Source organism: Canis lupus, chromosome 16 (assembly GCF_048164855.1).
Source record: "Canis lupus baileyi chromosome 16, mCanLup2.hap1, whole genome shotgun sequence".
Lineage (NCBI taxonomy): Eukaryota > Metazoa > Chordata > Mammalia > Carnivora > Canidae > Canis > Canis lupus.
Window position 1 is genome coordinate 43,498,723 of NC_132853.1, and position 23,529 is coordinate 43,522,251.

The 23,529-nt window shown below is 37.7% G+C and overlaps 1 long non-coding RNA gene across 1 annotated transcript in view; it reads right to left on the bottom strand.

Annotated features, from left to right (window-relative positions):
* The window catches only part of LOC140606903 (uncharacterized), a 129,521-nt gene that overhangs the window by 34,696 nt on the left and 71,296 nt on the right, over positions 1-23,529 (bottom strand). The window lies entirely within an intron of this gene.

Below are 23,529 nucleotides of genomic sequence, written 5' to 3' on the forward strand. Positions count from 1 at the left end.
AAAAAGGAAAAGAGAAGGGGATTAGTAATAGGTGTCTTAGTTCAGAAAATATTTGTTTTTTAGAAGTAATGGTGTTTCCTATACTGCTATGGGGCTTATTTAAAGTAGTTACTGACTTTTTAAACATAGATATCTGTGAACATAATAACTAAACATGGTATCAAATAATTTCCCATGATGATGCTCATTAGTATTAGGTTCAGCTTAAGCCTGTCCTGCTAAAAGGGAATCCACTAGGTAGAAAAGTACCTGAGGATCAGTTTAAATGCTACATCCCTCTCACACTGAATCTTTGTACTGATGCATCACTCTGTGCCTCAATTTCTTCATCCACAAAACATATGTGCTTCGGGGATCCCTGGGTGGCTCAGCGGTTTAGCACCTGCCTTTGGCCAGGGCGTGATCCTGGAGACCCAGGATTGAGTCCCACGTTGGGCTCCCTGCATGGAGCCTGCTTCTCCCTCTGCCTGTGTCTCTGCCTCTCTCTCTCTCTCTCTCTGTGTCTCTCATGAATAAATAAATAAAATCTTAAAAAAAAATATGTGCTTCATGCTTACTGTCACATCCAGTTTGAGAAATGTTTAGTTTTAATAACACTGATGTGAGGAAACTTGGAGAGATTATAAATATAATTCTTACATATATATACATGTATACAAACACACATAGAATTTGCCACCTACAGTCACCTCTGAGCTATTTCAGTAATATTGAAAAACAGAGTACAAAGAAGAAAATGGAACAAGAGTGATAAGAAAATAGGGATCTACATAGAACAGTAAATAAGAAATGAGTAATGATATCTACTTGTAAGTAAAAGGAACTATTCATCCAGTTTGCAGCTTGAAGGATGGAAGAAGAGAGATGGTACATGCCACTCTCCACACAAAGTGGGGGTAAACAGGAGAATTCTGAAAGGAAGAAAAGGAAGTATAGCTTTGGGAGACAGGAAGAAAGAAAATGAAGATTAATATTAATGATTGAACTTGGGATATAGTACAGAAATACGGAAGTCAGCAAACTGAATTGGAAGGGAATAGGAAGGCAAATTAGTTTTCAACATCTTAAGGTTGAAGTGACAGCAGGATACCCAGGCACAGATGTCCAACTGACATTTGTACAGTTGAGAGTGAAGTTCAAGATAGAGGTGAGAGTCACAGATTGGTTTTGGGGAGTATTTTGGAGGTGATAATTGAAGCCATGAACGTGTACAGGGTTTCCAAGGGAGAATGAATAAAATGGCATGGAAAAATGCCAAATGTGATGTGAACACTTAAATGGTCATGTTCTAAAATAATTTGTGATTCAAGTTTTAATCTAGATATTTTTTCAGACAAAAATTTCTAAGAGTATGAAAAACAATATATACAAAATTCTTTGGCAGTTTCAGGAGAAAGGTGTTCTAGAAATCACTTCTTTCTTCCTATGTCAACATCAACAATGATATACAACCAGAAATTCTTCTGGGGTTTCAGACATAGACAGAATGTTTGAGTTCTTGTTCTTCCATTTGATAGCCTTTGTCTGCTATCCTGATAGTGTGCTCCTAACAATTCCACCACCGTCCTGCTCCTTATAAGGCTGGAGTATCTACTGAGAGGGTCAGGCACTGCCGTCTAGGAGAATGAGAGAGGGAGCTGCCGAAGCATAATGTACAGCCTTTGTGGTTGGTGGAGCGAGGGCTCAGGACGAAGATCTTGTATTTATGAAGATACGAGTTTCTCAGGCATCACACACTCAGCTGTTCCAGGGAAAGACAGAGGAGGCAAATAGTAGCATCAATTCAAGGTTGGGGATCTTGGACAGGTGCAACAGAAAAATAGAAAAGCAAGACTGAGACAGGGGTTCACAGAGGGGTAACAAAAGGCTCAGCTGGGAAGCAGTAGTGATGTGTGTAAAACTTTTGGAAGAGGTGAAGGAAAATCAAAGGGTTAGTGACAGAAGAGACAAGCAGAGAAACTAGGACGTTTCTGGGATCAAGAGATGAAGGTCTCTAAGAGATGAGAGATGACATGTGCTAGGAGGGAGGTCGTAAGAGAAATGGATTCATGTTTAGATGTCTGGAATTCTAACAAGTTCAAGGTCCTGAGCAGGTGAGGGAGTAGCTGAAATTGAATGGCCCATGAGACTAGATTATTAGCTGGGTCACTTATATGAATGTTGAAATCTAGGTTAGCATGAAGGAAGCCTGCAGTTCTGGCTCCAAAGTCTTTAATGAATAAAGGGAATGATCAGGAGGCAGGCGACTATGGCAGGTAGGGTCAGTGACAAGATGAAGTATAGAGCTGAGAAGATTCTAGATCAAGATGGAACAGCAATGTCTAGAAGACGTGGCAGGGATACAGAAGACCAGCTCATCCTCCCCCTGGGATAGGGACCACACGGTTTGAGGGAATGGGCAGTTGTCTCTTGGAATGACTACGGAAGCAGCAGCCTTCTCGGGGGGGATATTCGGATTTCAATCAAGGGAGGAGACAAAGAGATCACTATATTAATTATTAACTAAGAAATAAATATTTTGGAGAGAGCAAGAAGGTTGCAGGGGATAGTTTAACGTAGGAGCAAAGAAACTTAGAAAAGGACATGGACGTAGGTGAGAGACTAGAAGAAAAGGATGCGGGTGGGGGTAGCACTTGGGGATGAGGATAGCAGACCCCAGAGCTGAGAGGCAGGCTGCCTCTAATGTCACTAGTCTCAGGACACACCTGCTCCCTTCTCTGGAAAGTGATGATGGCTATGATGAGGTCTGTAAAAGATTGGCACGGGCTCTCTTAGGTAAGTGCCACCAGGGGTTTCACTGAGGGGAAACAGGAGACCTGGTCCAAAAGTGACAGTGAGAGACATAAAGGTACCCTCTGTTACTGAGAGTTGCACATACACATCCAACTGTGTTCCTAATACATAAACAACAACAACAACAAAAAATCAATCACCATGAAGGTGCTATTTAAAAGGAGTTCTATCTCAGGCAGCCCAGGTGGCCCAGTGGTTTAGTGCCGCCTTCAGTCCAGGGCGTGATCCTGGAGACCCAGGATCAAGTCCCACGCCATGCATGGAACCTGCTTCTCCCTCTGCCTGTGTCTCTGTCTCTCTCTCTCTGTGTCTCTCATGAATGAATAAATACAATCTTTAAAAAAAATAAAAGGAGTTCTATCTCTATTATTTTTCCTGTTTTGTTCATTTATGTTCCTTCTTCCTTCATGTTCTATTCCTGATGTGTCTCTCTGTAGCGGACTCAATGTGGCACAGATGTCCCATACACTGCAGTGAAAAGGAAATGGTTTCCTTAGCAACAATAACCACACAAAAGACTGAAGAATTTTCTTTGCTACTCATGTGACGTTTTAACAGTTTAAGGAATCCAAACAGTAGAAAAGAATAATAAACATCCGATTGGAACATATTGCAATGGGGATACGTAGAATGAATGTAAAAAGGCATTTACTATTTATAAACAGTTGATGGAGTGATTTTAAGTGACCTGAACTTTAGCATCAATGTTTGATTTTTTTTTTTCTCAGCAAAACAGGTAAAATCACACCATATCTAGCTAAGCAGTCTGAAATATATTCTTTCAGCATAATTTCACTGTCACCTGAATCTGATAATCATAAACAAATAAGTGTTTGATCCATTACACAATAATGTCCTGAGCAATAATGGGATGTATGTCAGAGAGAGCTTTTGAAGAAAGATTTTGTTGTTCAAAGAGCACTTCTATGAACTTATCGGTCCTAACCACTCCCCTAGAAGGGATTCTTAGAATTTATAATGCCTCCAGGCTTCTGCTACCAAATTTTTGCTTTTCAGTTTTCTGTTTTAGCAGCTCTAAAGTTTAGAATCATCAGAATTGCATCTGAAAATACACCCACTTTCCTCCAGCTCTCTTTTTCGGTAAGTTTTTTTTTTTTTTTCCAATGATCATTTGTTTAGAATTTCTTGCCAGAATGTTTACCTGCTGACAATATGGTAGTAGTGTATTAAGACTGTGGGCAAGAAAATGAGAGAGTCTGCAAATATGTGCAATTATTAGAATTTGGTAGGAATGTTTTTAAGTTGTATTTAAAGTCAAAATGTCCTGTTAAGACATCCTGGCAAGAGGATGGGGAGTATAATACACAGTTTTCATAATTTGACGGAGGAAAAGTTCAAAGATAATTGCTAAGCATGCAAGACAATTACTAGTTTAGGGAGAAATTTCATTTGGGTTCTGAAGGGACTGCTGCCAGGAGACCATCCACGCTCTGTTCAAGCCTCTGTGAAGCCACGTGGGGATCACACACCTCCCTGAGCCTGGCCACTGTGACAATTAGTGGAGTCTCCTCAAGCATTTGGCCATTAGGTTTATGATGCAAAGCAACATTGATTCTAGGATTATGAGTTTTGAAAAACTAGGAGCATGAAAAAACGATAAACTAGAGCCACTCAAGAGAGTCAGGAAATGAGCCAGAGCTGAGGACTTGAATAAAAATTAACTTGGTGCCATATGACCTCAGCCATCCACGGCCATGTTTTAAGTCCCCGGGCAGATGGCTTTTCTTAGAGGCAACTCTAAAAGCTGTGATAAATTCTGTTGGTAGAAGTAGTAAGTGCCCCTTCAAAGACAAAATGCCCACATTCCTTTTCAGGTCACACCTTTCAAATCAAACTACCCATGCCCATGTCGAATCTGATCTCCACAGATGTAGTCACTGGAAAGAAAGTGTGTAAACTTGATACAATGACCAAGATTATAGTTAAAATAGTAAGCAGTAGTGCATTAAATCCACGGTTTCTCACCACAAATACAGTACTTGAGACTGCAAACAAGTCTAAGTCTATAAGACACAAATTCAATTTAATTCATAGCACTTGGGGGTTGAAATTACATGTCAAAGTAATATGTTAATACGTGGTGAGGTTTTTTTTTTTTAATTGGCAACATTTAAATTAGCAGAACATAATTCGTATGATAAAAAGGAAACTACAATTTTTTTGTCAAATTTTGTAGATACGGGAGATATATTACCTCTAAAAGATCACCACCAAATATGCTATACATAAGCCAGGGGAGTTGGGCTGAGTTGCTGCAGAAGGACACTGCATACTTGCTGGTCATCTAACCAGACGCTCTTCTAAGAAGAGACTAAGCTCAGGAAAACTAGCTCTGTTGTGGCGGCTGGGTGGCTCAGTCAGTTGAGCATCCAACTCTTGGTTTGTCTCAGGTCATGATCTCAGGGGCACGATCTCAGGGTCATGACATCTTGGCCTGCGTTGGGGGCTCTGTTCTCAGTGCGTGATCTGCTGAAGATTCTCTCTCTCCCTCTCCCTCTGCCCTACACCTGCTCACACAGTCTCTCTCCCAAAATCAATCAATCAATCTTTAAAAAAAAAGAAAAGACTAGCTTTGTTTTCACTCTGCCCAATATTTCAATATTATAGGAATTAACCCTATTAATCTATGGGCCTGAATCAATTCTGAAAATCAACATCTTACATTTCACATGTATTAAAATATAAGGGGAAAGTTTTGCTCTGGATCAACTTACATTAGAACAACTAAATACTTGGAAGTTTTGTGATGATGACAAGAACTTTAAGTCTGCCTAAGGATGCAGTTATTTAACAACTTTAATGCTGATACAGTTTCATTTACCAAAGGAATCTGGCTCACTTTTTTTCAGTTCTTTGAAGTAAACATATCCTTTGATATGGGATTTTTAATATAAGCAATTAGGAATAATGGTCCTTATTGTCATTAAAAGCCCTAAGGCTATCTCCACTTTTGTAAGGGAACACAACTCAAAACACAACTCAAAAATATGTTATCCTTTGTCTACACAATTTTTACCATTCAGTTAAATCAGTGACAGCACAGACTGCTGTCGTTTATCTTGGAGTTCCAATTATAATGCTAATACTAACCCAGGGCAAGTTACCTCAAGCCTTTGGCCCCCTTTTCTTCAAGCATAAAATGGTTGTGGCAATACTTAACCTGCAGTATTGGTGTAATCGCTAAATGAAAAATTAATAACGTAAGAGCTCCCAAAATAGGTGCCCCACACTACGTTCTTAATAGCTACTCTTCCAGGTTATTTCCAGATGTTTATTTTCTTACACTGCATCATTAAAACATTTAGCAGAAAGATTTAAACATCTGTTTTTCAGTCTATTTTCTTGTCACAGACAACACGGCCTTACTGTTGGCCTTCTTTCAGAAATTCCTCATATTTTCTCATTTTTCAGCTGATGTCACTAACAATCTACTTTTTTCCTAGTCCTGCAAGACTGTTAGTGACAGAGAAGCACCATTTAGTACTACTCAATTTTGCATTAAGAAAAATTGAAAATGACAAATTAGTTTACTTTTTCATTCAGTCAAAAAACATTTAGGAAGCAGCTGAGTGCCCTAAAACAGTATGGCTTTGGCATCCCGGGCTGCCAATATTAGCTCTGCGGCACAGCCAGATCATTAAACCTCCCGGAGCCTTGGTTTAGTCATCTGTAAAATGAGGATAGTGCTTGGCTGGGCAGTGCTGAGAACACCCGGCAAGGGAGGTGATTCCAGGATGGGACATCAGGCTGAGAGTGAGCTGACACGTGGGATGGCCCTTCAAGGATAAGGAACATTTAGAAAGTCAGAGATGTGGGAGGAGTCCCCTGATGAAATCAGTAGGAATTGTCCTTTGATGTCCCACTTGTGGTTCTGTGAGCAAAGGCTTGGAGGTAGGAAAGTTGAGAGCATGTTCTGGAAGTGGTGAAGGGTGAAGACCAATGTTTTTGGGCATACAAGGTGAAGAGAGAATGGAGAGAAAGCGCGCTGGAATATCAAGCAGAGGACAGGATGGATCCTGTCCTGACTTTGTTCTTTTCTTTTTTCTTTTTTTTTTTGCTCCAGAGTGGGAGAAAAGGCATGGGAGCTAAATGACATAAAGGTATGAAAAGTCTAAACAAGATTGATCCTAACCTAGTAATGGTAGTTTCACAGGTGAGAGAAAACTAACAAGGTTTTCCAGTCAGGATGACAGAAAGGAGAGTACTATTATCAACAGCCAGAGTAGATAAAAGGAGGATAATAAAAATTGAAGGGATTTGTCCTGTAGGTACACCTAGAGGTCAGGAGAGAGGAGACTCCCAAATTAGCAAGCTATATATAACAGAATCCACGCAATATATAATACCGCACTCGGAACACCTGAAGACTTTAATGAGAAGTTTCAGATAACATATCTTCACCATCTTTTTGATAATTTAAATGACACAGTTGATTTTAAAAGTTTTTTTCATTGATAATCAATCATACATGAGTCTACTATTTGCAACATCAGGGCCTAGAAAAATTTATGCAGTCAAGCAAAAGAAGCTTAAAAATAAGGTGTAATGACTGAACCCCAAGGCTGAGATTTAATGCTACTTCTGTCATAGGTTTCTTGTGTTAGATATGGAAAGTAACCAACTATTGTTCTGAGGCCACTTCTCCTTTTTACAAGATGAATTGAAGAAGTTTGACGTAATATGAAACATACAGTTAATACTACTGAAATAAAATTGATATAAAAATGAGAAAACATGTAGTTCACAAAAACAAAGGTTTTTCCACTACCCTCCTTTATTCCGGCATTTCAAATAATTTGCTCCTTTGAAAAAGTAAATTCAGAATTGATAGACAACCCTATCAAGTTTTTATTTTCTGCATTGTTCTTCTATGTCCCCTTTTATTTACCATCTCAGAAGAGTGAAATATCAAACAGACTCTTGAATATCAAAATGCCAATGGAATTGTTTTATTCTAGGTAATGAGTGAATGCTACACAGAAAGAGGTACAGCCACGTTGTCCAAATGACTTGACAGTCTCAGTAGGGGTGCCTGAGTGGCTCAGGTGATTAAGCATCCCACTCTTGATTTTGGCTCAGGTCATGATCTCAGGGTCATGAGATCGAGCCCCACATTGGGCTCTGTGTTCAGTGTGGAGTCTGCTTGAGATTCTCTTGCTCTCTCTGTCCCTTCTCCCCCCTTGTGTTCCTCTCTCTCTCTCTTTCTCTCTCTCAAAAGCTGAGAAGAAAGGGGGGAAAAGTCTCAGTAACAACAAACAGTCCATCAATAGAAACCAACCACAATGCATGCCAAATGAGTTGCTTACATTTTTCCTCTTTCACAGAAATTTCTAGTTTAATTGGTAGCTTATGCATCAATTATCCAATAAGTCACTTAGGTTTAAAGGAAAAGTAATTGCAGAAAATCAATCTTTTAATTAGGTTTTATGTTCATTTGTAAGAGTAAACATTTTGTAGATGTCCCTGACACCCACCTTCCTTCTTCTTCCAACCTCAAGAGCATCACCCCACCAAGTGCCTCTAGTTTTCTTACAGAATCAGTTCTACTGCTTTACTGCACCATTTCAGCCATATTCACATATCTCAGAATGTCTGCCATCATTTTAAAAAGTCCTACTTCCACCCCACACCTCTCTCTAGCAAATACTCAATTCTCTACTTCTCTTAGAATAAAACCTCTTAAGAGTAGTTCATACTCAGTTGTCTCCAGTTCTTTTCTTCGGATCATGTCAAAAACCTACTCCATCAGGCTTTTGTCCACACCATTACAATATAGTTCCCCTTGTTCTGGTTACCAAAACATCTATAAGCGTACACAGTCCTGGTTCTCTTCTTCCTTTATTCATTACTGCTTTTCAATCACTTTTTCTGCTTCCTTTTTATCTTCTCAAACTCTAAGTGTTTAAGGTCCCCAAGGATTGGTTCTCAGGCTCCTTCATTTCTTTACACTCATTTCCTATATGATCTCATTCAGTCTCACAGCTTTAAATGCCATCTAGAATGTAACAACTTTCAAATTTATATCCCCAGCTCCAACCTGTCCTCTGAACTCCAGATTCATACATCAGCTGTCAGGTTCAAGCTTTGCGGGTCCCAGACCGAGCACTTGATTCTCCACGTTCCACCTCCACAACCTGCATATTGCAGTGTTTCCCTTCACTAAGTAATAACTATAATCCATGTAACAGTACTCCATCAGGCCCCAAACACCAGGGCCATCTTTTGATTGCTTTTTTCCTCATATACCTCATATCAGTATATTACCAATTCTGTCATTTTACCTTTGAAATAGATCCTGAATATGACCACTTCTCCCCTATTGCACACCCACCCTCCAGGTTACCAGAGGATTTCTCACCAGTCACCCTACTTCCACTCTTGTCCCCACTGCCTAGTTTGTCTCCACACAGAAGTAAGAGTGACCCTTGTACACAGTGGGTCAGATTATGTCACTCCTCTGACCCAACCCTCCAAAGGCCTCCCTTCTCACTCCAGGTGGGAGCCAAGTGTCTGCTCCCATTCTCCCCTCTTCTTGCCCCAGCCACCTTGTTTTGCTTGCTGTTTCTGGAACCAACAGCACATGCTCTATCCTCAAGCCTTTCCACTTGCTGTTTTTGCTGTCTAAATTTATCTTCCTCTAGATATGGGTCTGGTAACTCCCACACTTCTTTCAGGACTCTACTCAGATATCTCCATATCAGAGAGGTCTCCCCAAACCAGGTACTTAGACCATAGAAAGTGATCTCTTAAAAAACCACACACACACACACACACACACACACACACTATCATCTTACTCTTTTATTTTCTTAATATCACTTAACCCTACCCAACATTTTATTGTTTTTGTTTGTTTCCATTCATTTATCTATACAGGGTTTCACTTCTCTCTCGTTTGCCTAAAACGCAAGCCCATAAGATCTGGGACTGACTCTGTTCTGTTCACACATATATTTCCAGGGCCTAGAACAATCACTAAATGAACAAATGAATGGCCAAATAAACTCTATCACTTATTCCCATATAGTACATGAATTCATTATACACATACACATACAGGCACACCCACACACCAATGGCAAGTTATTGTTAGCTCTAAAATACATGTGAACTATCTCGGCATATGGAAAATAAGACTTTTTAGGGGTAGATTTAATTTAAGTCATGTTCAATATCATGTGTATTAAAAAATTGGAGGGTAAAAAGGAAAGAAATATATAAAATTAATCATTCTGATAACACTATAAAGATGATCTATTTAAACTTTTAATTCATTTAAAATTGCTTTATGATTTGTGTGCATATAGAAAATTACATAATCATTAAATGTTCAATCTGATGAATTTTCACAAAGCAAACACCCAAATGAAGACACAGGATTCTATCAGAACCTCAGAAGTCTCCTCTTGACCCTTCCTAGTCAGGACACCCTGCCCAAATCACTACTGTGATTTCTATCACCATTGGTTACTTTTGTCCTTTTTCAATTTTAAACTATCGAAATGGATTTATACAGTATATATTCTCTGTGTCCAGCTTGTTTTGCTCAGAATTTTGTTTTAGGGTTTTTCATATGTTTGCAAGTAGTAGTACTTCATTGTTCTCACTGCTATGTACTATTCTATTGTATAGATATTTCACAATTTATTTTTCATTCTTTTGTTGATGGATATTTGTTTTATTTCCAGTTTGAAACTATTAAGAACGGAGCTGCCATGCCCATTTCTGTTCTTTGAACATACATGTGTATATTCTGACAGAGTAGAACGGAAAAGCTGGGACACGGTGTGGGCATATGTTCAGTGTTAGGAGATACTGCCAGTTTCTCAAAGCGTTTATGTCGTTTGTTTCCTTTTCAATTTATTCTCACCCAATTCACTAAAATCTGGACTCTGCTACTTCTAAGTGAGTAAATCTTGAGAATATTCTTGAGACATTAATAACTTTTTATAGCTTTGAGACTTAAAATCATCTATACAAGCAGGATTCCTGAAGTGTAGCCGGGGGTATTAATTCTGAAGACAGTCACTGGATTATTGGGGGGTGCGGAGGGAAGAAGAAAGAAAATAAGTTTCACAGACAAATAAAATAGGGAAACAGGATCAACTAATAAAACAGAAGTCTTTTAAGGCAAGAGTTCTCAGATTTGCCAATGTCTAATGTGTGTTGACAGTTACAAGAGTGGACTGCCGTGTGCAGTGCTAGGATAGGAACTCTATGTGTGACAGAAAACCTTTATTCTCCATGGAGTAACTTGTGGGGCTGTGGTTCCACAGAATACACTGTGAGAAATACTGGGCAAGAGTGTTTGCCTAGTGATTACCAGAAATATCCATAAACCTTAAAGACTGCTCTGACTCAAGCACTAGCAACACAGAATACGCAGTGAAAATCTTTGCTACAGATTATTTATATGTCATTATCCTTTTGGTTTTGGTTTAATCCAACTTTGAGTTCCTTTTTCCATTGTTCTGTACCCCGAATCAATTTACAGAGTCAACATCCATGCTGGTTTTTAGTTTTTGACGTTGCAAATCTGGTTGCAACAATTCGATATGGAACTTTTTTTTTTAATGAAAGATAATAAGACTGGAGCAAAATTAGGTTACTTAAGATATCACATATTTTAACTTGAATAAATAAATTTGCTAAAGATTTTGTCATGTATCCATTTATAGGCTAGTCTTTAAAAATCAGCATTATCTCCTTGATGTGAAATGAGCTTAGTCATGTTGATTAGTTTAAATGAACTTGTTATTCTGATGTGTATTGAAATTATTATCACCTTCACTCTTCACTGTGTAAATTATAGATAAAGAAGTCTCCTAAAGTTTAGTGCAGAAGTAGCATCACAACTGAGAGAGAAAATAATCTAACCAAATGTGATCTCCTGGATCTAATTCTTTTCATTAATATAAGAAGGACTGAGGCAACAGGGGCCCTTCTGGCTCCTATTCTCACTTAACTTGAATTCAGTGTAATATACTTTGGAATGAATACTGGATTTCAATAAAGAACATTTGGGGAATTTGAAACCCAGAAAGCAAGGAAGGCATCCAAATTTATGATGGCTCAAAGATGCTTGAAATAGCAATTTATGCCAGATCAAATTCCATTTAAATGGGTTGTAGACTACTGGGAAAAAGTGTTTATGGAACATCTTATATTAGCAAAGTGCTTTCTGTCATTTTTTAATAGTCATGTTAGGTGGAGGGTTATAATTGCCACTGACAAGGACAGCTCAATATGACAACTGACATTAAAGAGACTTTATAAAAAAATCAAATTATTTTAAGGTGTTTTATTTGATCATGAAAATAATAACAATAACAAGGGGAAAGAAGAGGGAGAAAATAAAGTATAAAAGGAAAAAAAACGAAAGAAGAAATGTATGGGGGAAGCAAGGATAATAATTCTTGATATTGAATTTTCTATCTGGCAAAGTCCTGGCATGTAATTAATGTCTGATATATATTAGTTATTCCTACTATTAGCCCACTATTCCTCAAATTTTCTGGAACTGTATATAGATTGCAAGTTAAAAAGACAGAGTGTTATAACAAATGGTTTCTAATACAACAAATCAAAAGAAAATAAGAGACATACTCTTAACACCAAACAAGAGGTAATAACAAATGATCAATGGGAAAAGTAAATCTCTTTACTTTGCAGCCTTGGGTCATTAGTGGTTCAGCAAAGATTTTTAGTGGCTTTCATGTTGCCTCTCGCTGAGCTCCTCCAAGCTTATGGCTCGTCTAATGTATATAATTAATTATGAAGGGAATCAGGATATGTGGTATCCTTTAAATTATGCCAACTCTAAAGAATATTCATATAAATCAAAGATTGAAAGTAGTTTAAGTCTCATTAAGTAAGTTTAACTTTAATCCTGGTGGAGAAGATAAAACATGTTAGACTGAGGCAAAAATCTATAAGGTGTTATTTTGTTACACTGGTGGCCCCCAATGAACCACGTCTCCTCATATTCATATACTGGCACTTACCCACACGACTCTGGTTTGGCCATGGGACTTACTCTGGTCAATGAGGTTGGCAAGCGTGCTGCAAGCAGAGGCTCCGTAAGTGCTTGCACGCTGGGACAGGTCTTCTCAGAATACTCTGTCTTAGATCTAAGCCAGGATGCCAAAGGAAATCCAAACTATCCTGCTAGACTCTAAGAAGGCATTCTTCAAGCCACATAGAGGAAGACTAGGCTCCCCAGCCAATCGCTCCTGGGGGATGTGATTACATGACTGCCTCCCGTCAAACAATATTGAACAAACAACTGTCCAACTGACTCCAGCCAACCCACAGAATCACGAGAAATAAAATCTTTGCTTTAAGGCACTGGGTTTTGGAATGGTTACATTCACAGCAATCAGTAGATAAAACAATAATAGTCCATGAAAATCATAGCATTGGTTTATCATTATACATCACTCAAACTGTTTTAAATTTTTTTTCTGAAAGTGATATATTCACATCATTTAAACAGCCAAATTGTCCTACAGTGCTAATAAAGGGGAGTCATTTCCTTACATAGCCCTAATTCCCCTCCCTGGAGGCAATCATTAGCTCTCTGATTTTGCTTTTTCTATTTACTTGAATATATATCGCCATTTCTTATATTATCTTGATTTATCCACTTCAGACATAGCATACTGACAGCATATTATGGCAGAAGAGTGTCCATCCCTCTTATGTAATTCGTCAGTATTCTTTCACATTTCTCATTGAATTAATATCTTGTATTTTTATACTATGAACATATAAATATTGTTCACTACTGGGGAAAGTAGTTTCATTGTGTGAGATTTCCTTTCTTGAATAATCAAGTTTTGTTTTACCTTTTTTGTTTGTTTTGCTATTCTTGTTTTTTTACTACTAATTGTTCTTTCTTTCCAAACTCTTTAGCAATACCTTTCAATTGGGTCCCATATACTCAAACTTGTCAAGTAATTCAGAAGTTCCCTTTTTTCTCTTGGAGAATGCTTTGCTAGAGCCTTCCATTCTCTCTTCTTCTGATCTGAAGTGTTCTTGATCTGCTACACAGCTGAAATCTCAGGACTTCCCTTTACAATTACCAGAGCATTTCCTGGACTCATTCCTTCATTGAAGGCCCCATTTCCTAGAACTCCTGGTTCTACTTCTTTTGGAGGTTCAATTTTTCTGTAGTTTCTTAAGAAATGGTATTTGGAGGCAAATGTTTACATCTTGTATATCTATCTGAAAATTTTTACTTCCTTTACATTCTATTAATAATTTTATTTGGTTTAGTATTTCTAGGTAGAAAATTGGTTCTTTTAGAGTTTAAAAGGCCTCACTCTAATGTCTTCTGTTTTTATTTTATTTTTTAAAGATTTTATTTATTTATTTTAGAGGGACACAGAGAGAGTATGAGCAGGGGGAGGGACAGAAGGAGAGGGAGAGAAAGAATCTCAAGCAGACTCCACACTGAGTATGGAGCCCAATGCCAGACACCATCTCACAACCCGATATCATGACCTGAGCCAAAATCAAGGATTGGATGCTTAACCGACTGAGCTACTCAGGAGCCCCTCTATTGTCTTCTTATTTCTAGTACTGATCAGAAGAAGTATGATGACATTTTATTCTGATTTTTTTGATATATGCCCAATGTTTGTCTCTCTGGAAACTTTAAGACTCTTTTCCTTTCCTTGTGTCCTGAAATTTCATAATGGTGAACCTCGATGTGTATGTATGTGTGTTTCATTCTTTTTGATGGACAGTGAATCTTTAAGTAACTAAACTTAAGCTTTTAATTTCTTTTTTGACTCTTTCTTCTTCTGATTTCCATATTGTCTCTGGGACTTCCAAGTCAAATGTTGACTTCCTGGATTATCCACTCACTTTCTACTTTTTGGTAAACAGCACTAAGTTTTATCTCATAATTTTTAAAATTTTAACTTTCTAAAGTGTTTAATTCCTATGATCTTTATTATTCTGAAGCTATTGCTTCTTTTTTATAACATTAAGTATTGCTTTTTAAAAAATGTCTCCATCATTTGCTTTCAATCTTTCTGAGTTTCTGTTTGGAGTTCCATTTTGTTCCTTTCAGGTTTGAGACTGATTCATCATATGTTCAGTGGTCCTTGCTATGCTTGAATTTAAAGTTGGATTAGGGGATCCCTGGGTGGCTCAGTGGTTTAGCACTTGCCTTCAGCCCAGGGCATGATCCTGGAGACCCAGGATCGAGTCCCACATCAGGCTCCCTGCATGGAGCCTGCTTCTCCCTCTGCCTGTGTCTCTGCCTCTCTCTCTCTTTCTCTGTGTCTCTCATGAATAAATAAATAAATCTTAAAAAAAAATAAAGTTGGATTAGATAAAAAGTTGATTCTATAGTTTGTGTGAGTGGATGGGGCTTGTCGTTTGTGGGGTGAGCTGGCTTTTTACTGGGGGTGTGGGGGAAAATCCCCCAGTGCCAGATATATGAAGCTATTTTCTTCTCCACAGAAGAATCCTCCAGTTTTCTGTATGACTTCTTTTAAGTCCAACTGGAAGCTAGGCTATAAACCTTTCCTTAAACCTATTTCCAACCTGGCACCAAGCCCCTGCCATGGCTCTGCCTCTTGTTCCGGATTCCTGTGTCTTAAGTGAGATTTCCCATCTAGTATTTGGATAGATTGAGGAAGAAGAGTAGTTAATTGGTTATATGTGGTAGGTATGGATACCTGGGAATCAACTTATCTCTTTTCAGATTTCTAACCATTCCTCCTGCTTTGAGCTCCAGATTTCACCCGGTCATCGGCAAGCCCTAGTGCTTCCAGTTTACATGACTGTCCAGGATTCTGGAAGGCAACAGAATGGAGGAGGCTGACTTGTTCCTACCTGGTATCCCTTACTACAGGCTTTTACATTTCATTTCATTACTATTTCTTTTGCTCTCATCAGTCAGATACTCTTCTCTATCTACTTTCCCAATTCTGAAAACGTGTGGACCTCACCAGTCTTCTAATTCTTTTGCCATCTTCCTTTTCAACATGAGTTTATATATTTTCCCACTTATACTATCATCTCAGTGATATTGGGGGAGTAAAAAATTAAAATACATGTTCACTGTGTCAAATGAACGGCAAGACCTTTATTTACTTTTTTTTTTAAACAGGTAAAATTTCCTCTGGCAAAAATGGAGTTTTAATGGATTAGGGCTACTTAATGGAATGCCTGACTTGCTTAATATATAGTCAAATCTTGACACTGGGTAAATACTAAACTTCATCATCGAGCAACTGGCAACAACTATAGCTTGGTGAAGAAGAAAGCATTCTGGTTCAATTTGAATTCCTGCTAAAATAGAATTATAGTCCTCACCACAAGCGAAAGAGATAAATGGGATCTACAATGAAGTGTTATGAGGCACATTGATTACAGGGAGGAATGTGGTTCCAAATACAGTGTTAGGCACTGGTAAGATGATGATGGTGAATAACTGCTTTGTATGCAGAGAAGGCTTATCAATTCCAATATTCAACTTTAGTAAATGTATTAAGTGCTATCTTTAAAAAAAATGCTCAAAACCATGCTTAAATCACACTTTTTCGAGAACGTCATCTCCCAGACTTGTCAGCCAGAAATTACCTTACCCTCTTTTAATAAACATTTGCTATCAACACCTGTATTTTCTAGTATTTTTAATTTCATTGAATGAAAAACGCATCCCTCCTGGGTCTCTCTCCCCTAACTGGAATAACAACACAGGATTGCCAAAACTGTTGGCCCAGTAGGGATGTTAAACAAATAAACAAAAACAAACACAAAACAGTAATAAACTATCACTATCATTCCATTTAAAAAGGGCTGTTAACTGGAACAATTTGAAAAATTAAGTAAATATCCAAGTGTTTAATTATAGCTCAAAGTATGAAACAAATATCCATGAGTCCATATTGATATAAATGTTTGAATAAAATAAATTAAGGGGAAGAGACAAATTTGCACAGAAGAATGTTATGTGACATTCCCCTCCCTCAGTGAGGTAACGTAAAACTTCCTACCCTCTGAGTATGGGTGGCACATAGTAACTGTCTTCCAAAAACTACAGTATGAAAAGGGGATGCGATGGGAAGAATAACCTTGTGGTGGAGAAATCCCAAAACAACCACCACTCAGTTATATGATCAAGCATAACATCAATAGTGATAGGGCACCTGGGTGGCTCAGCAGTTGAGCCTCTGCCTTTGGCTCAAGTCATGATCCCAGGGTCCTGGCATCAAGTCTTGCATCAGGTTCCCCATAGGGAGCCTGCTTCTCCCTCTGCCTGTGTTTCTGCCTCTCTCTCTCTCTCTCTCTCTCCATGTCTCTCATGAATAAATAAATAAAATCTTAAAAACAATATAAAAAAAACAGTGATAAAGTTAAAAGTCATGTTGATCATATGTACCCTAGATATGGTGTGATAAAAATAGCACTTTATCTCCGTGAACTTCTTTCTTAAAATCTATAACCAAGTGTAAGCATGAGAAAAATATCAGACAAATTCAAATTGAGAGATACGGTATAGAATACTGGACCAGTACTTCTCAAAACTATGAATCATCAAAAATAAGGCAAGTCTAAGAAACTATCATAGCTTAAGGAGATATGACAACTAAATGTAATGTTGTAATCTGGGATGCGGTCCTAGAAAAGAAAAATGATATTAGGCAGAAAGTAAGGAAATATGAATAAATTATAGACTTTAATTAATAACATACATCAAAATGGGTTCAGTAGTTATAATAAATGTACTAATGTCATAGCAAAACAGACATTAGACGTGCGTATATTAAGAACTTTTGTACTATTTTTGTAACTTTTCTATAAATCTAAATCTACTCTAAAGTTAAAAGTTTATACAAAAGCTACTACAACAGGAACTCCTGGGTGGCTCAGCAGTTAAGCACCTGCCTTCAGCCCCGGGCGTGATCGTGGAGACCCGGGATTGAGTCCCATGTCAGGCTCTCTGCATGGAGCCTGCTTCTCCCTCTGCCTGTGTCTCTTCCTCTCTTGCTCTCGCTCTCTCTCTTTCTCTGGTCTCTCATGAATAAATAAATAAAATCTTAAAAAAAAAAGCTACTACAACAGTAAAATAAAGACAATCTTTTAAATTCAGTAGAGGCCTTTTATGAAAAACAAAGCAAAAAACAAACAAAACAAAACTCTCCTCTATAATGCATTTATTATTTTTTGGATAACATTCTGGCTTCTGGGACAAAGAGATCTTTATCATTCTGGGTACCTCAATTGTGATACTCTTGTGACATGTACAATTTTCTCCTTCCCTTAAGAAGTTTACCAATTAAATGGGATTTTATATTTGAATCTATCATTTTCAATATTTAACACTATGCCTTCAGAGGTGGGAAGCAAAGGCAAAAGAAAAATTAAATTCCCTTACTACTTACAGTCCATTGACAAGTCCTTGAAACAGGCAGAGTGACATTCCCTTAGGAACTCAACTGCCTGGATATTGACACTTTGCTAAGGACAAAAGGCAATTTCAGTCCTACCCACCCAGGACTCTGTAGGTCTTTTTTAACATATAAAACTTCCTTTGGAAACTTCCTTTATCTCTACCCTCCCAAGATACATGTTAGCAATCATCCCCCAAGCATAGGGCCCACCATATACATCTGAAGGGTCTACTGACTAAGGTTTTGTTAGACATAATAAACGACCTTTTCCCAAAAATACCTAGGCCTCTTAAGGTCCTGGAAACCTTGTTTCCAAAATATCTTAGAGGTCTGTGCTGTCCTTACCCCCTCCGAACTTCAAAGTATATAATCAGTCACCTATCACAACCCCGGTGCAATTCTTTCTGCCCACAGTCCTGTCCCTGTACTTCAATAAAACCATCCTTTTGCACCGAAGACATCTCAAGAATTCTTTCTTGGTCATTTTCTACATCAACTTCCACATTATAGATTCTGAAGAAATAAGATATCTTCGATGCAACTTATTTGTATTGTTTTATCCCATTAAATTGGACAAATAAAAAATACACCTTCGAATGTGAGTAGGTGCTCTTGCTAATTGTGTGGAAAACAAAGTTCAAAATGACAGATGTGATAAAAATCTAAAACATGAGAAAGCTAGAAATATGCAGTCATTTCTCTTATCAAAATAGGAAAACAAAAACAACAAATAAGGGTTGTTTTGATAAATAATGGGGTTATATAAATAATGTTTTTTTTTGTGTTACCTGCTAGACTCAAGATCTGACTTTTACTGTTCACTGGACTATACCCACAGACCGTTGTCCCATGTTACTCCTTTATCTAGTCTTCCAGGCTTATCTCCTAACTCATGCCAAAGACCCAGGAGGAGTACCATCCTGTGATGGAAACTGAAACTACTCCTCCAGCATTAACAACTATTCAGATGAGCTCTGGCCAGCCTAGACCACCCAGACCAGTTTGAACTTAACCTCTAATTCATATCTGTGCAGATGGACCACAGAGTGACCTCTGGGATGATCTACGATTACTTTTACCTCATTATAATACTAAAATCTCTGCCCCAGGAGGAGCACAGGCCTCATTTACATAACACACAATGCCTTTATAGGCATGTTTCCTTAAGAGGCATGCGTGACTTATGCCTGCCTCTATACATGATGACAAGGCTCCTCTATCTATATATTCATCCTAACCCTAAATGAAAGGAACCTATTCACCTTTGCTTGGGCAGTCACGGCTTTGAATGTTATTCCTGGTGATCTTATTTATTTGCACCAAATAAAATTTCCTTTGTGTGACAACTCCAGCTGCTGTAATTTCTATCTGTGACTCACCAATAAGCAAACTCACATTAGTTTGGTTACATTAGTTGTATATAAGATTAATATGAGTCCGTACTATATTGTTGCTAAGAATTAGTAATAGGTAGGTGCCTGGGTGGCTTAGATGGTTAAGCCTCTGTCTTCAGCTCATGTCATGATCCTGGGGTACTGGGATTGAGCCCCACATCAGTTTCCCTGCTCAGCTAGGAGCTTACTTCTCCCTCTGCCTCTGCTCCTCCTCCTGCTTGTGCTTTCTCGCTCACTTTCTCAAATAATAAATAAAATCTTTTAAAAAAGAAGAAATAGCAATAGGCAATATCATAAAGACTGAATTAAATTTTAAAAGGGAAAACAATTGTTGATTTTATGGGTGTTTTGATTTTCTTCACTATATCTTATAAATTATCTATACTGATCATGTAATATCTCCTTAATTAGAAGATTTAGATTTAATTTAAAAAAGAAAATAAATCATATCACAAGGAATTTTTTAAATTGAAGTTATGTAGAAGAGACATTTTTATTCGTGTTTCTTGTTTTGGGGTTCACTAGTATGTTGGGAGCCAGTTATCATTGCACATAAAGGTCCAAAGAAAAGGGTATTCAATTGCATTCTCTATATTTGTATAGTATATTGGTTTTCATCTTAAGCATGGAAAATTTGGCATATGGTAGGTAAATTTCTTAGGATGATCATAAAACATGGTTAAATATTACTAATTTTTATTTATGGTTGTGCTTAAGACAAAAATGAAAAACTCAAAATCCATAAACCCCAAGAAAGAGGCTGAAGACCTAAGACCTTGGGTGGGGGGAGCTGTTTGGTTTAAGACAAGAAAGAACTTGAAGATAAAAATATTAGATATAATAAAAATAGGACTCATGCATGCACACACACACACACATATATACATATGTATTATACAACAAATGGAAACCATTTGTTGTGACTGTAAACATAGTCACATAGTAAGCATATTCGTTCGGTTGGCAAACGGATGCAGAAAGAAAAGAAAATACATTCTTAAAATAGAAAACTAAAAAAAATAGAAAAAGTAAGTGATGATAGAGACAAAAGGGAAATAATTGAGGAGAAGGAGAAAAAGATGGAGGATTTATGCACAAAATCAGAAAAAGATACAAAGGAAGAAAGAAAAAGAGGGAAAAAAAGAGGACTCCTCTGGAGATTCTAAATTGAATGTATTGTCACACTGTTTCAGGAACTGTAGATGTAAGGGTGTTAACACCTTTTATTCCTCCATTTGAAATGTTAATTAGCTCATTAACCACTGTTCCTTGCCTCTCACTAGGGGAGCAAGCAAGGCATTATCCCTCTGGGCTGAGTAGTTATAAGAACAGAACAAGAATGCCCCCGAGCATCCAAAGAAACCTCTTTCCAGACCCAATAGCCTCATCTGCTTGGTTGGATATTTATATATTTGGTTTTCTGGAGATTTTTCCAAGTAACTTTTTGTCTCCACTGTAGGTTGTACTGCTTGGAACATCCTTACCAGAAGGCTCATAGGCAGGCTTCTGCTTATTATACTTCAAGTCTCATCTCTGTGGTTAACTCCTTTTGAAGTTTTCCCCAGATTCCATAATGAAAACTTCCAAACTTCCTGGTAAACCATAAGCTCCATGGAGATCAACAATGTTGATCTTGTTCACAGCTATATCCCCAGTAGCTGGTATAATGACTGACATCAGGAAGGTGTCATTCATTATCATGAATGACAAGACGACTAGCAGATGGACCGACGTCTCTTTCCAACTAGATTGTGATGTAGGGACCAACTACTTAACTATGAATCTCCAATATCCAATTGTACATACAGCAAATAATTAAACTTACAAGTGAGTGAATAAACTAATGGAGTTACTACTGATATTCTCAACAAAATAATTTATAAAATATAATTTAAGATTAACATTTTCAAGAAATATATATTTTGTAAGTAATACAGTAGAGAGTGTGTGTGTATTATGTAGGTATGTGTTTTACAATGAGATGCTTCTCAAAAACTCTCAAGGAAATTATTTTTCTTTTTGAATTTTAAAATTTAAATAAACAGATTATGAGATTAAAAACACATATGCCACCTTAAAAATCACTTACAGTGTAAAGCAATATTATCATATAACTATTTAAAAGGAAATAGATGAATTCTATTTAAAATAGAAATAGATGAATTGAAAAATAAGGGAGGTAGTGATTACTGCCTCTTTCTATTGCAGTGCTAGAATAGGTCATTCAAAACAAGGTGACGAGTTGCATGTTCAGTTACATGTTAACTCATAGAACAACCTACAAATGCTATTTGACAATTGTTTCCTATTGGTGAATATAATGCAATCCAGACAGACTGTCAGGACATAATAATAAGAACCGGGATATTTCATTCCAAATGGGGCACAGGTAGTGTTCAGAATATCAAATTTTAGAGTAATCCACATATATCATAATGGGAATGGTCCAATACCCTTATGATCATCCTTAGCTGCCAAGTGTGGTTAGAAAACACTTTAGTTCAGCAAATGACTCTCAAAGTACTCTGTAGGAATCTTAAATGGATTCTGATGCCTACATATAATGCATTCAGATCAGAAATACAAAAGAGGCTGGGTTTTATCTATTTCTATCAAACATCTGATGAGGATAAACTTTAATAACATTGTTCATTCTTGATTTGAAATTATTTTTAATCAAAGACATAAAAAAGATCAGTGAGGACTGCCTATTGATTAGACAAACATCCCATTTCCTTCCCCATGCCAACCTAGGTAATGTCAACATGAGTGCAGATGGTGACAATTACTACTAATTTCAACAGGATTCCTACTTTATTGCCAAAAACAAACAAAACAAAACTAACCCCCAATTATAGTGTTTTGAATTGTGATAGTGGGTGGCGAGGGATACATAATTTCAACTTTTACTTTTTTCAAAACATGTTCAAGAAAACACACAGAGACATGAAGTTATATTAGCTGAAACACTTGGTATTTAACAAATAGTTGGTGAAGACCAAGAGAAATATCTACTAAGAGGCTGTGAGGCAGAGCTGTAGGCCCAGGCTTGAGTGTGGCAGATGTACAAGCACCTTGACTACAAACACGACCTCAGGGACTTCTGGTCTTCTCCAAACAGAGAAGGTAAAGATAATCTCTTGTTTCTCTCCATCCATAAGAAAGTTGCTTCCTGATGCTCTCAGGGCCATTGTACGCCTACATACCCTCACTGCCAGTAGTATCCTTTTCTATTTATTCAAAGATTCATACTCCCCAGAGTATGAATTCATACTCCCAATTCCACCCAGAGAGGAGAGATATACATAGCTAGTATATGGTCAGAACTTTGGCTATAAGTCATCAGCCAGAAGGGCAGAGACAAAAGGGACTCTTTAAGAACACTGATCTTTAAAGAGTAGTAACTTTTCACTTAAGTATTTTTTTTTAAGATTTTGTTTGTTATTTGAGAGAGAGAGAAAGCAGGAATGAGGGAGGGGGCAGAGTGAGAAGCAGATTCTCTGCAGAGAGGGGACCTGACTCAGGGCAGATCCCAGGACTCTGGGATCCCAACCTGAGTCAAAGGCAGACGTTTAACCAACTGAGTCACCCAAACACCCCCACTTAAGTATTTTTCAGGAGAAAAATTACAAACTAAATACTGCAGTGATGCACTTCCTTCCCATATTTACATGACTAGGTAGCAAAAGCAGAGCTTTCTTGCTCAGTTCAGCAAGATAACTAGACTTAAAAAAAAAAAACGGCTTGACATTAGAAATGTAGCATGGAACCAAATCCCTCAACTAGGCTTCAGGCATAGGGCATGAAAAGATTCTAAGAGCAACGAGGTGGAAAGTGAAGGTGAACAGAATCATTAGTGGTAAACAAACACTAGGTATGAAAACCTCACATAACAGAAAAATGGTTCT